This window comes from Astatotilapia calliptera, chromosome 13 (assembly GCF_964374335.1).
Source record: "Astatotilapia calliptera chromosome 13, fAstCal68.1, whole genome shotgun sequence".
NCBI classification, from domain to species: Eukaryota; Metazoa; Chordata; class Actinopteri; order Cichliformes; family Cichlidae; genus Astatotilapia; species Astatotilapia calliptera.
The window spans coordinates 26,989,189-27,003,890 of record NC_137434.1 but is presented as its reverse complement, the minus strand read 5'-3'; the positions used below and the strand labels follow the sequence as shown (position 1 = coordinate 27,003,890).

Sequence of the window (14,702 nt, the reverse complement as noted above, 5' to 3'; positions counted from 1 at the left end):
AAGGGATCCATAATAGCAGATGTTTACAAGTCGAGCGTTGCTTTACGAAATACTCCTTCAAACCATTCATAATTTAGTTTTCCAGGTGTGGGTTTTTCCAGCTTTTTTTTTCATGGCCAATTACATCGTTTACACTGGACTTTTGTAGGCGACACTCTCTGTGTATAGCAGGCCTGCCGTCCTCTCCTTTCATTGGCTCTCTGTGCAATTCTAAATCTCTGCTGGTAGCGGTTGGAAGCTCCTCTTAGCCAATGAGGAAATAGCAACTGTTGCATTCAGTTACCCTCCTGCAGGGCTTCTTCTGCTGTAACCTCTCAGGGTGGATTTTGATGTGGGAAGGGTGTACAGTGTTACAATACAGATAAGGCTATAATGTGGCCTAAACCTCATTAAACAACGTATCCTTCTCAGTGCAAATGCTTTTTGCAACCACGGTCAAAAATAACTAAACAAATTATATTTCTACTGTAATAAAATCTGAAAATGTTAATGTGTATTGAGAGGTTTGCCCCACTTGAGTTTGTCATTTGAGGTGCCACTTATTTAATTCCGACGAATAACAAAATTACTACCGATACAGGAGTAAGAGGAGAGAGAGGATTACCAGTTTCATACGCCCTCCAACGGCAGCGACACCTCTCTCTCTCTCTCTCTCTCCCTCCCTCTCTTCTCTCGCTGCTGCTGCTGCGCGCCGTTCAGTTTCCCTCACATCGCTTCCGATGCTCCAGGAGGGAGGACGGATAAACGGCGCTGACGGTACCGGATTTGTTACCCGAAGGAGGGAGGGATGCTACGGTGATTTCCTCTCTTTTTCTCTTCCAACACCCACCTCCTCACCATCCCCTCCACTCCTCTCCATCACTTCAGTCTCGGACCTCATCAAGACGCATGACTGCTCTTTCATTTTTGTCCTCTCTTTTCAGTTTATCTTTAAATTCGCTTGACTGGTTTGTTTTTTTTTTTTATTATTTTTTGCCACTGAGCTCCAGCGGGAAACCCACTTGGCTCAGCTTGAATTTCTACCCTCTCATCTCCAAGCGCACGTAAACATAGAAAAACTGGGCTTTTAATCAGTGGATGTGTTGGACATCTGGTAAAAGAAGCAATACTACTTAAGTCAAGTGGCCGATCTCTACTGGCTTGTATGTATTGAGGACACTTGGGTGAACGAGCTGCGCACGGAGTCTCACTTCCAAGGTAAGACCACTGGAGTTTAAGGACTGGGATTTTGCCGTAGTTACATCAACACACTTCCATCGTATGTCTCTCTTCTCACTATCCGCGCATCTCTTCTGCAGAGGCTTTCCTGAGCGCAAAACACACGAGAGCCAGCGAAGTTAAAGGTTTAGGTTCCCGGGATGCTGGGGAGATTCTGGTTAGACTCTTGACTAAACCAAACTGTCGCACAAACACTTCTTATACATTATAGGAAGATTACTCGGAGATGATATCGGACTTGATTATGTTTGATTAACAATGGAAAATCTCACAAAACCCAAAGATCCTTTGCGCATTAAAGACAGCACTTGGTTTTATTTGTTGTGCTGCTGCCAGTAACAGTGCAGACTTTATTCGTTCCTCCGGGCCACTGGACGACGGTTGGATCTGTGTGGTTTTCGCATAACAGAGCGTGGATTCACTAAAGTTTCTCTTGCAGTGTTTCTGCATATTTTTACTTATTTGGTCTGCGAGTGCATCCAACTGCGTTTGCGTATTTGTGAGTCTGCCCACGTAGCCTATAGTAGCTAATCTAGGAGTAAGCTCCCTTTCGCTGTCTCCGTGTCTCCCGGCGGCTCCGCGTAACTGCGACGCAGAACTTTTCCTTGGATCACCATCAACAGAGTCTGGATGTGTGAGGGGGGGTTGCGGTCACATAATTCGGTAAACAGATAAATTCACTGCGTCCCTTTAGCCCACTCCAGGAAAGAAATATTTGTTAGTGTTACAGTTAATCTGCATTTATTTAACATATTTCTTCCTGTTTCTTCCAGAAAGCGTTTTCCCCCAACTTATCCTCCTCCTGTAAAATCAAAACGGCATATTTAAAATTCTCAATCCCCAATATTTTCCCCTTTTTCGCCATTTCCCCTTCTTTCATTCTTTCTCGTTTTCTGGTTTTTGCGGGGTCATTACTGATTTGGAAGCTAATTGATTTTGTGATTTTGAAATGTGAATCCCTGAAGACTCCACGCAGCTTAGTATTCAGTCCGTTTGAATACTTGAAGCGGAGCGGCGTTCTTGCCCTTTTGGTGTGCGCCAGCGCTGGTGAAACTGCATAAAAAATGCATACAGATCACTTGCCCATAGGCTCATTCAGGCTCGTTCTGCACTCAATTAGGTCCGTGCGTTTGGCTTAGCATCCCTGTAGGGCCACATTAGATCATTTTGTAAATTGTTGCATAGACATCCAGTGAAATTTGCTCAGTAGAGTAGATTTGTCCGTACTGGTTGGGTCTGTGCGCATGCTGGTCTGATATGAATAATTACAGATGGATTTGGAACTGGTCTGCTGCTCAGCCGCTTTCAGCAGAGAGTAAAAGAGATATCGGTGTGTAGTTTTGGGCATCTGCAATTCCGCTGCGTTTTCAATGGGGGAGCAAAGAGAGCTAGAGAGGTGTGTGTGTTTGGGGGGGGGGGGGGGGGGGGCGTTAACTCCAGGGCTGTATCTTTGGTATTCATGGCACAACTCAAGATTGCTGCTCTCAAGCAGGCAATAATCTCTCTCTCCCTCTCCCCCTTCTGTCTCCCACACTGTTGCTGTATAAAATGTCTCCCCTCTCTCCCGTACCTTTGCTCTCCCCTTTGCATTTCAACCCCCTCCAACTCACCATTCTCTCGCCCTCCTCTTCCTCTCTCTTCATTTCTCTACACAGCAATCTCTCCGACTCTGTCTGTGCGCTTCAGTCTTATGGGAGCCATTGAGAAAATCATTTGCTGCTGTTGTATTTATTCGACAGGGGGTTCCTAGCAGCCAGGCTTGGCTGGAGAGATGTTTTCTTGTGTTGCCTTGAAAAAAGTCTGCAGTCTACAATGGAGCAGGAAAGATGCAGAGAAATGGATCCATTAGATGCTCTAACTGCAGTTTAGTAAATAAGGGGGGAAAGGGTTTGGAACTTATTGTGTTATATTTTCGACAGGCATTTTTTTTTCATTTTTTAATTCCCTTCTTACAAGTGTTGTAACTGTGCTGTTGTGGTTCCCCCCACACTTCCTTATTATGTGGTTACTTTTCAGAGAGCGTTTCCCTGTTTATTTAATGTTTGCCAATTAGCCTACAGACCAGTCACTGCAGCGAAGAACAGCAGAATTCCCCTTTTTTATATTTAGTTCTGAGACACTGTGGCTCACTGGCCACTTAAAAGACATATTACACACAAAGAAGGTCCCTAATTTAGTAGTTTTGAATTGCTGCTTCTTATGTTCACTTAATGACAGAGCTCAACATCACAGCTGTCGCTCTCTGGCTCCACAAAGGGTTTTTGTAAGTAGCACAACAGTATCACTCAACTTGTGCTTTTGGATGTTTTCTTAATTCACCAATTAATTCTTCATTCTCCCAATATTTCACTCAAACAATAATACAGTGTGGGCAGAGTAAAAGAGGAAAAGATCAAGAGGCAAAAAAAGAGGTGCAGGAAAGGAAATGAGGGGATGTGGTCTGCAGAGGAGATGAGGTGCAGGGCAGAGAGAAACAACGGGGCAGACGGTCGGAGGAGCAGCAGCTGAGCAGAAAAGAGCATGACTCCTATCAGGATGTGAAGCAAAGGAGGAGGTGGTGGACAAGAGAGGAGGGCAGCGTGACGTCTATCAGTAGAGTAGTCAGTCTCATTCCTTTTTGAGAGTCACTGCCGTATGAGCTGAAATGAGACATGCGAGTAGAAACTGCCTGCCTTCACTTAGCCATTGCAGGAATGAACAGTTCCCGCAAAAATGTGGTTTTATGTCTGCAGAAGTGATTGTATACCTTAAAAGCAGGGCAGACACACATAATTCCCTTGTACCAGTACATCTTTGTGCTATTTAGGGTGAGCAGCATACAGAAACCTGGCTTGGATGACAGATGAAAGCGGGGTGGGAGAGGTATCAGATTTTTTCCCTGATGTTCAGCCAAGAAATTGCACAGAAACTGACACAGAAATGTCGTCAGATTTGTTGGTTTTTACTGAAGTGGTTTCAGAACCTGGCACTGGAAATACTGTGCATCATAGCTGTGCTAGTTATAGTTAGTAAAGATAGAATTAAGCTTAACGAGCTTTAGCATTTCTTCTGGAATGTGTGATAGGACATGAGAAGGCCAGAAGATATTTAGGTTAAGTTCAAACTCTCTAACTCAGAATTCAATCTGTGGGAACTTTCTCATGACTTATCTTAGACACTATGCACATTAGACACTATGTTTACCTATTATGTATCTATAGACTCAGTCCAAGTGTGTAGCAATAATTCCTGTTGATGTTATTTGACGTTCTTCAGAGTTTCACAAAAGAAGGAAAAAGAAGCAGCATTTGAAAATGTTCTTTAAATTAATGGCAAATGCAGAAAAATCAGACAATATAAAATTTGCTTTTTACTTATAAGTATTAATTTTGATCAGCTTTGAGTGATTTTTTAAAGATTTGATGGGACTAATTATGTTGATCTTTCCACATTCATGAAACGAGTAAGACAGAATCTTAAAAAGAGAATGAAAAGAAAACAACCTTGCTTTCTGGATTGAGTTTAAAGGCATCTGCCTGCAAGCAGTGCTGATGTAGCACCCTAGGGAGGAAACAAAATAGAGGGATTAATTTATTACACTGTAATCATTATATTTATTTTTAATTAGGCACCAACTGCTCATCCTCGTAAGTTATGTGATCGTAAAGTAGTTTTTTTAAATAATGAAAGGGAGGCTTAAAAGATAGAATAAAGTTGTGATCCTGCAGATAAAGAAACAGGACTCAAAAAGAAGACAGTAAAGGGGAAAATGAATGGAAGAGCTACTGGACCATTTCTAGATGACGACAGAGGGAGCTATTGGGCTTTGCTGCAGTATTGGCTCCACTGCTCCTTTTCCTTCTTTCTGCTCTTTATTTCTAATTCTTTTTCCAATCTCTCTCCTTTCTCCTGCTCTGTCTGTCTCTCTCAGGGGGCCAGTCAGAGAGATGGAGAGGTAGTTAGGCTCCCCAGGGATACAGGATTCAATATGAACGCCCCTAACAGACAGACCCACACGCGCACACACGCACAAATCTTGTCTGTCTGGATAAGCCTGTCCACTGTGACTGGTTTCTCTTACCTTCACATTCACGTTACCTCCCAGTGAGAACGGGGTGGGGGAACATTGGTGGAGAATTGAGTTCTGCCTTCTGCTTCTGGACTTTTTTTTTTAAATTTTGTTTTCTTCCAGCCCCTTGCTCCATGGGCTCAATAGAAAGCAGAGTCAGCACACACAACTGGTTAAACGTCAGCTTTTTTTCTCTCTTTCCCTTAGATCGATCTTCATCTATTTAAAACAGCAGAATGTGAGGCCAGATTGATGTTAGGCTGATATATAATTTCCTATGGCAGCGGAATGGGATTATAACTCTAATCTTTCATCTCAACCGGACTAAATGGCAGAGTCAGTAATTAGTGCCTTTGACCTCTAATCCCCATACTTGTTCTCTAGCGGTGTGTGGGGTGGGGGTGGGGGGTGGGGGGGTGGAGGAGGAAAAAAAAAAAGCAAGTTAATTTGTCTGTATTTGATGATTTCCTGGGTATTGGTGCACGTGGGGAAGAGTGAGACAACACAGGTGGCTTAGTAGTGTTGACATAGTTCCCATGCAGCATGACATACTGGGTTTAGTTTCTTTGGCCTTAAGCATGGCGTTTGTATGTTTTTTTTTCTTTCTTGAGCTCATGTGGTTTCAATTATTCCTCAATTGGTCTACATGCCAGCGACTTTAAATTACAGTGCACCCGTTCCAGTTCATGCACTTTAGTCTGACTACTCTCTACTTTTTGGCCCGTTTCCCTTCCTTCAACGTAGCGCATACTGTGTTTTGATTCCGTTCTCTGTATCCCTAAAAAGGAAAAGAAAACCAATAACTTGAATATCAAGTGAAAAATCACTAAATTGGAAAATGTTTTCAATTTTGTTGACCGAAACAAACTAACAAGCAGCGTGATTCATGAATGTGTCCCATGCTCTCATTATTTGATAAGCAAAGTCACATTGAAGTAATTTAGGCAGTGCAGACTAAAGCTGGATGGGATGCATGCAAGTACTCAGAGATGGGAAACTGCACCACAAGTAATACCACAAAGCAACAAGGACACCAGTTAGAGCAAATAAACAAAAACATGTGGCAGCACAGAGAGACTACAGCATCAATTAGGTGTTCACTTTTAATTGCCCTCGCATCATGCGCACCTAAAACGACATGCTGCAGCTGCAGCTGTGTTGGTTTCCAGTATTAAAGCTTTGTTAGCTGAATAGTGATCCTCGGCATGGTCGACCTTCTCACTCCTGCATAAAAGAGCTGAGCACTGGCAGAAAAGGCTGCGTGGATTTACTGCTAGGCGATGAGGCTGCAGTTTAATTGCAAAAACAGTGGAGTCTGGATCAATGTTAATTCAGGATTAATGAGTGATTTCATCGATTTTACCATTGATGATCGGAATACAGGGTTGACACTGATATTGATTGTATTGGAAATTGATTATTCGAGACAGCGATTTATATTGATCAGAACACCTTGTATGGGCACGTGTATAGGCACCTGAACTTTTCATCCAGAATATTCATTTGTGAAATCTAATTGATTGCAAATGTGATTCTTTTAACAATGGTTTTGTGTGTGTATATATATATATATATATATATATATATATATATATATATATATGCTTTAGATATATTGTATAGATGTAGGTGTATGCACGAGTGTGACAGAGTGGGCCTGAAAAATAAGTGTAATTTGTTTTCTGTGACAGTCCTTGGGTCCAGTCAGGTGCTCTGCTGTCTCGTGGACACCAATCATATTAAGGAAAAAGAAAACCATGTTTGTTATTTTATTTTAAACAGTCAAATGTAACTATATTTCTGCTTTGGCAGACAGCATGTCACAGGCAGAGACACTGAAAAAGAGTGAGGGAGCGAGAGGGAAAGGAAATAAGGGATGAAGGTCGAGAACAAAGTTCATCTCAATTATGAATTTCAGGAGATTTTCTTTACTTTTTGCGGTCGCTCTGGTACAAAAGTACTCGGGATTGGGGTCAAAGAGAAATTTGGGCTCTTTCTTTAATGCCAATTAATAATTCACAGCTGAAAAGGCGTCTGGTTTGACAAGTTTTGTATGAGGTACTGTAGAGTCAGTGAGAAAGAAAGAATGTGAGGAACAGTGGCTAGTTTCTGCGTGCGGGTCAAGGAGAGATTTAATGAGTCATTTGCTTCTCATTATTCAGGATAATAATTAACTCTGTGTGTGTGTGTGTCTGTACTTGTCCAGCTATCATAGTGAGCACCAGCTTGAGTTTTAGAGCATTGGTATGAGGACATTTTGGAAAGCAGAGGACCTTTTGGGTTGCTACCACATTGTGATAGTTGTTGAAAAGCATGTTTGATATTGAAGACTTTAGGCTTTATGTTTATGTTAATATAAGAAAACGCATTAAATCTATGTCTAAGAATATCCTCAGCAAGATAACCATTAAGTATTGTCATAAAGTTATTCATAGTGGGCTTGTCCACCTTTTTCCCTCAAACTGATTATGTTTTATAAGTTACTACACTTGTCATCAATTACTATGTTGTGATACTACATGCAACAAGTCATGGAAAAAACTTCCATAGCCTAAAGCAGTGTCTTCTAATTACTTTTAGGTATTTTTGTTTAACAAATAACTTAAACAGTTAATTGACTTTTGAACTTTATTTTATTTTAAATCACCTGTCAAACTCAAGCTATCAGTCTCATTCCCCATCTTTCTTTTTTTGTCCGTACCATCATTTTCTCACTCCCTCTATCATTTATCTCCACTAAACTTGTCAAACACGCACAGGCGCGCACAGGTTTGAGCATGTACCTGCAGTGGGTGTGCTGTTGATTACCATAATTAACACGGTTATGTTAATTGTAGCAAGTTAATTTTGCTGATGGAACACATTTATAAAGGTGAACTTTATGGACAGTTAGCTATGGTTTCAAGGTACAGTGTGTGTCCATGCTTTTCTGTTTGCATCCTGTTTGCATCATACTTTATATATGTGAGGATATGTGCACATTAGTGGCTGACAAATCAGTTCAAATCAGTTCAAATCAGGTTTAAATTGTGGAAAATGATTTATTTTGCAGGACACGTGCTGACAAAGACACAGCAAGTGGTGTCGAAACCAGAAGCTGAACGTACACACAAACACACAAAGTGTCAGTGGCCGGCCAGAAAAGCAAATGCTGCATATAGCTTATCTGATTATAAGCAGGGTTAGATAGAGGACTCTGCATTAGAGGGAGTGTTGAAGAGACATGCAGATCAGACTGATAAATAGTTTAACTAAAATGTGGCATTTCAGTAGCTCCACAGTCTAAAAACCATGTTACTGTGACCTCCATCTGGCCAAGAACATTCATCATTTGTCCCTCCCTGCATGTATTTCTGTTGTTTTTCTACTGTTTAAGAAAATATGAACATGAGAACTGAAACTGGATGACACAATTCATATGCGGCATAATGAGCTTTCCGAAGATGTAGCTCGAAGGCGGAATACACAAAAAAGTAGTTAAGTTTGCAGTCTTATGTCATCGAGAGAGGAAGGGCTCTGGCACCTATTTGCCGAAACAGGCTCTGTGAACATAAGTAGCGTAATAATCCTGTTGCATACGTTCACTTATTTCTTATCTTTTTATTTATGTCACATTGTATGCCTTCATATTTGGCTTATTTATCAGTAAAATTGCTTTTTAAGGTTGAATTATTTTAAAACAGTTTAAACAAACACGGTAATGGAAACCAGTTTTTCATGCAACAAATTGGCTCTTTGTCCTGTCTGCTGGCATATGGGGCTATTTATGACGGAATTGTTTTTCTTGTATTGTGATGTGAATGATGTGGGTGTTCAGTAATGGGATTTTAAACCACGATTTACCTGTCTTTAAGGCACATTAAAGTCATTAGATGGAGACAATCAGAATGCATGTAACTGTTAATGGTTGGACAGCTGCAAGACAATTAGATGTGACCATAGGTAGTTAAAATGTTTATCACTTTATAACGCATTAATCTCAATATGTAAATCCCTATGAAGTGGACAAATATGAGGAGAAGCTTCTTAGCCACACATATTCTAATATTTCAAAGTGTTTCTAGCATTAACCAGTCAGTATGCTGGCAAGGCCTGCATTTGATGTCAAAGTAATGCTTTGATCACACTGGGACTTATCTACAGCTTCTCATCCAGTTCTGTCTCATCCTCTCTTGTTCTCTCCTTCCTTCTTTCCTCAGTCCTCTTCTTCCTCCCCTTCCTTTCCCTCTTTACTTATCTCCCTTCTCCTGTCCTCCACATTTCATTCTCCTCCTGTCCCCTTCAGTATACCTCAGCCCCCTCACCCCCACCTGTATTTATTCCCACTGTGCTTCAAATGAACACAAGTGTTACTCTCTGAAAAATTTCCAAAAATAAACCCGGCCTGGAGAAATGTATTACATAGAGTTTTTTCCCTTATAACATATAGCAGCTTTCTGTGTAATTTAACATGATTGCTAAATTATGCACCATATTAGAATGCATGAATGATACTTTTTTCCTAGCTGCATAATTTGTGAGTTCACTAAATGAGCCAATCTCGCAGAACCCTGAATTTCTTCGGAATCCTTGCAGAGATACTGCGATCTGAGAGGCGAAGGTGTGTCTGTTTTCTGTGCACATCCACTCACACCGGTGCCACAGAAGAACCCATGAGATTAGATTAACTAGGTAAAATCTACATTTTACCAGCTTTGGTTTGATGGTGTCACGCCAGACGATGGCTCACTGACACGTACATAAAAAGACATGGGGGAAAAAACGAGATAACAGTGTACATGTGACGCTGACACATACTGTTGTACTAAGCCTATAGAGAAAAACCCAGTTTTCTTTTCTACAAGACAGCATTACTGCAAGCTTGACCTCTTTAGCATAATAACCTCTCTTCATTTTCCTCCCTCTGTCACTTTCTGTTTTGCTTCTGTTTCATTATTTTGTTTTATTTGCTGTTCTTTCTCTGTGTCATTACTTTTGGCTAAAACCCTGCATTCCTTCTTTGCATTTTTACTCATTTTTTTCTGTCCCTCCCCTTCTTTCTTAAGGTCCTCCACCCCTTTGCTATACTTTCTCTCTTTTTTCCTCTCCGTTTCCCTAGCCATGCTTCATTGACCGTGACACGTATAATAGTGTAATATGATTGAATATGACTGCAGCTTCTTCATTGGACACTATTAATTTCACTTTTTTCCATTCGACTGGTTTGACTTCAGTATATTCCCTCCCCGCTCCATGCCTTAATCCCTGACCATGGGTCAGTTTTATAGAGCAACATCATTTTTTTTTCCTGTCATCTCTCCTTGTAAGTTTTCATTTTTATTCCTCTCTTCTTTTACCTGTCTCCCCTCATCTAAATAGTTTACATTCCTCATCCTCTGACTTTCGTTAGCTCTCTCTTATACTTTCTGTTTAGTTGTGCTGTGACTGCATTGACCTTTTCAGTGAAAAGAGAAGAGTTGAGCAAAATGTATTGCCACTTCTAGGGCTGACTAATTGTTATTGCGCTACAGAAGGCCATAGCTATATATAGGGAAAGGTACAAGGACTGATATGAGGCAGATCCTCTTCTATTCAGTCACTGACACTTTTTCTTCACACTTCCACTAATCCCTTTGTGAAAAGTACTGCATAGGAGGAAAATGAAAACAAGGTTCTATGGGTTCTTTAAACATGAAGAGAATTTAAGCGAATGTTTAATTTCTCTTAACTTTAACATAAGCCAAAGCAGTGCTGACAATAAAGTAGGATTAATGTGTCACTGTAGAATAACGCACTATCACAGATTGTTTGTACAGGTTGGAGATTTTTACATTTAACCCAATATTTACACCTCTAAATATTTAACATTTGCTATTAGATGTTTAATATTCCTTGTATTTTTAAATGATCTTGCAAAATGGCAGTGGTCGTCATTACCACTACACCCAGTTGAGGTTATTTTTAAATCCAGTGAAGTAGCAGTTCCTCGGGGCCATTATCAACTATTGCGTTTTCAGTGTTTATGTGGAATGACATCACATTTGTCACAGCCATGTTTATTTTTATTGTGATATCGTGAAAGCAAATGTCATCAACATTGTTTAGATTCTAGTGGCCACGTTGAAGAAACAAGGTCACCATGTATGTGTGAGCGTTAGTCCAATGTGTCCATGCATGTGAGTTTTTTTCAGATATTATTGCTAAAGCTGACCACACAATGTCACACACCCTCTGCACGTTCGTGTGCCCATGCCCTTGCACCTGAGTATCACCATCAGCAACAAATAAAAGTCATTTCAGGCAGTCTGTCTGCATGAGCCCATGTCATCTGAAGGTGCAAGGTCACTCAGTGCTCAAACGTCATATGCAAGGCTCAGTGTGGGTGTAAGTCTAAGCAAGCATCTCACTTTACTCTTATCTTTACAGGAACCAGATGACTCCAAAGGCACAGAAAGACTTAAAAAATTCCAGACAAGGTTGAAGCTTTGAACAAAGTCTTCTGAGATTGTTGAAGTAATGTAGCATTAGGTTGAGTGGTGAAGGATACTGTGTGTATTAGGAGTCAAAGTGGATGTAGTCTGCATAAAAGTCCCTGCAAATATACTGTAATAACAGTATATTTGCGAGTGTGTGTGTGTCTGTGCTTGTGCTGGAGGGCAGGCATACAGCGGTACAGATCACTCAATGTATAAACAGATGTTTTGACCTTTGTATATAAGGAAATACTACCGATGTTTTATTCACTGAGCATGTTTATATTTTACTCAACCAGACGATGCACCAATCTTTAAGCTCTGTTTAGCGCAAAAAGAGCTGAATGTCATCTGGTTTCATTCTCAAGATGAAAAGAAGTATATCAAAGGAAATATCTTGCTGTGAAATTTTGAAGTGAAAAATAACCTTCTTATTTATTAGGATTTCCATTTTCGCTCGCTTTTATTCATATTTCAGGTGGAGTAACTTTAACACCTTCATTCAAAACAATTTACTTTAGCAGGTTCAGGTACTTAAGGACACTTTTTGAGTTTCATAAAGGGGTTTTACAGTCCTCAAGGATACAATGGAATTTCAAATATAATGTAGAATGAATAAGAATGAATTGTTTAAGTTGTTTCCACAGAATTTATACAGTGATTTTGTTATGTTCTATGCAAATGCATGTCTTACTTTATCTCTTTGCCTCTCTGGGAATGTTTGACTGTCAGTATAAATTTCAAAAAGATCAGCTACTACAACAAACATCAGTTTGGGAGAAGTTTAGCAAAAGGGACTGCTCTTGAGGAGTCGTCCAGATTGTTGGGATACGTATGGGTGTCTTTGCCTTGAGGGAACTTTGAGAACCAACAGTGTAGGCTTATTGAGGTATGGAACAACAAAGGTCTCTCTGTGTTAACCTGAAGAAATAAGGGAGGGGACTTGGCTTCACCAACCATGTAGGAATGAAAAACAAAAAAGGGGTGGGGGTTACTATACTGAGAATAGAGGCAGAGAAAAGAGGGGATCTTTTAGCATGGGAGGATGTTTTGGCACAATGACCCTTGTGTCTTCCAGTCTGTCACCGAGTCAAGTGGTTTGTGGGTAATGGGTGGGATATATGAATCAGAGTGGTAATAAGGGTCATTACACATGCATGGTAGATGTAATGGTCCGCAACACTGCTGATCAATTTCTACTGCTTACCTCCACCCTCAGTTTCTGTCTACTCGTTCATCTTTATAGAGTCGATTCCAAATTAAGTCATTATTTGAAAAATACGGGTATAGATGGTATATATGTTCAAGCCAAGCAACTAGACTCTACTAATATGGTATGACTGATTGATGTCATGTTCAAATGAAGCCTTAAGGCCAAATCGATCAGGAAGCAAACTATACTGCGAAATATACTCAGGCTTATTGTTCTAGAACTTGTTCTAGAAATTAGAAATGTTTCTAATTTCTAATTTTATTCCATGTTAAGCGCAACCGACACTGAGCAACTGACATGAGAGAATAACTGGCTATTAAATATTAATGAAGATTGTGGCTATCTCGAGGCCTTTACGAGTTTAATGATGCACATGCATCTTTGAAAATAAATCCATCTTCACACATTATCATTATGAATAAAAACGGCTTCAAAGATCTAAACTCACTAATGACTTCTAGGTGAACAGATCATGACCTGCCTTTGAGGCAAAGTTTTCAGCCTGTAAGGTCTCCATGGGCTAATTTGAATGTAAACAGTGTGCGTCAGTCACTGGATAAATACGATGGGGGGAGTACATCCAAGGCTGAAGGGTGGTCTTTAAAGGCTTAGTGATATCCACTAAGACCTTATGTTCTGCCCCTTGCCTCCTCAATAGTGCAAAGCTAATCTGGGGCTGCTTAGGGCTGCTTTTTTCGTCTGTTGGGGTGACCATCTCCCTCCCTCCATCTCCCTCGCTTTTCCATTTCAACCTAAGAGACTCAGCGTCTCGCTCAAGGACACTCCCGACTGGGCACATGCTTGCTGATGCACATGTATTGCAGTGAAAGAAGTGTTCACCTTTGAGCCAGGAATTCATCTGTCAAACCACTTGGCAAAAGCCTGCTGTTAGTGCACAGAGGTCTGTTTATTCTGTCTTCCTCTCTGTGCACACTGTGGAATACAGGTAATGTCTCCCAATTACTACACACAAATCACTGAGTCAGATAGTTCCAAGGCACTACAACAATACTCTTTCATTTGATTTGAGAATGATCCAAGAATATGTTATTCCAATGAAAATATTCCTTCTTATCCCCCCTCACTGGTTCATCGGGGTCACGGTGTCAGATGTTGGACAATAGGACAGCTGTATCCAGATCAGCTAAAGAGCCACAAACCCCTGGGGGTGGGATTAAGCCAATTAGTAGCTGTCAATCACTATGGCGTATCATGGACAGCTAAATCAATACTTGGATGAATGGGGAGAAGGAGGGTGTGGGAGAAGGTGGGACAGACACATGCATAGAGGCTGACGGTGAGAGATGCTGGGTGTGTGGATAAACTAAGCAGCAAATGTGGTAGGATGGAGGTATAAAAAAGTGGAGAAAGAAAAGTGAGAGGGATAATAGAGATTGGAAGCATTTGTGGACTGAAAAGGGATGGATATAGTATTGGGAAGGACACAACTCTGGAACACTAGTGTTCATTTTTTGAACTGATTTACAATGCAGAAAATTAAAGAAATTCAGGGACCGTGTAAGATATTGTTACTCATGAAATAATTGGGATAAAACACTGGGAATGATTGCTGCAGTACAGATAAATGTATATATGAAACAAAAAGATGGATCCATGAAAGAAAACTGCAAAAACGATTGTTGTGGAAATGAAAGGGGCTAATGCAGAGAATATCCAGGGAGATAAATAAAGACATGCGCCACAATAAAGCCTAGTCTCCACTCAAAACCCCAAGAGATGCAAAAAAAAAAAGAAAAGAAAGAAAAGAAAG

The 14,702-nt window shown here is 40.6% G+C and overlaps 1 protein-coding gene across 2 annotated transcripts in view; it reads left to right on the top strand.

The window, feature by feature from the left end:
- The first annotated feature begins 662 nt into the window (after positions 1–662).
- Positions 663–14,702, top strand: part of cdh11 (cadherin 11, type 2, OB-cadherin (osteoblast)) — an 87,612-nt gene continuing 73,572 nt past the window's right edge. Inside the window, exon 1 of one of the 2 annotated variants that reach the window (XM_026191194.2) lies at positions 663–1,197. The gene's annotated coding sequence lies outside the window, so the exon portion shown is untranslated. The remainder of the gene's footprint in view (positions 1,198–14,702) is intronic. The other variant, XM_080288216.1, reaches the window with a different exon arrangement.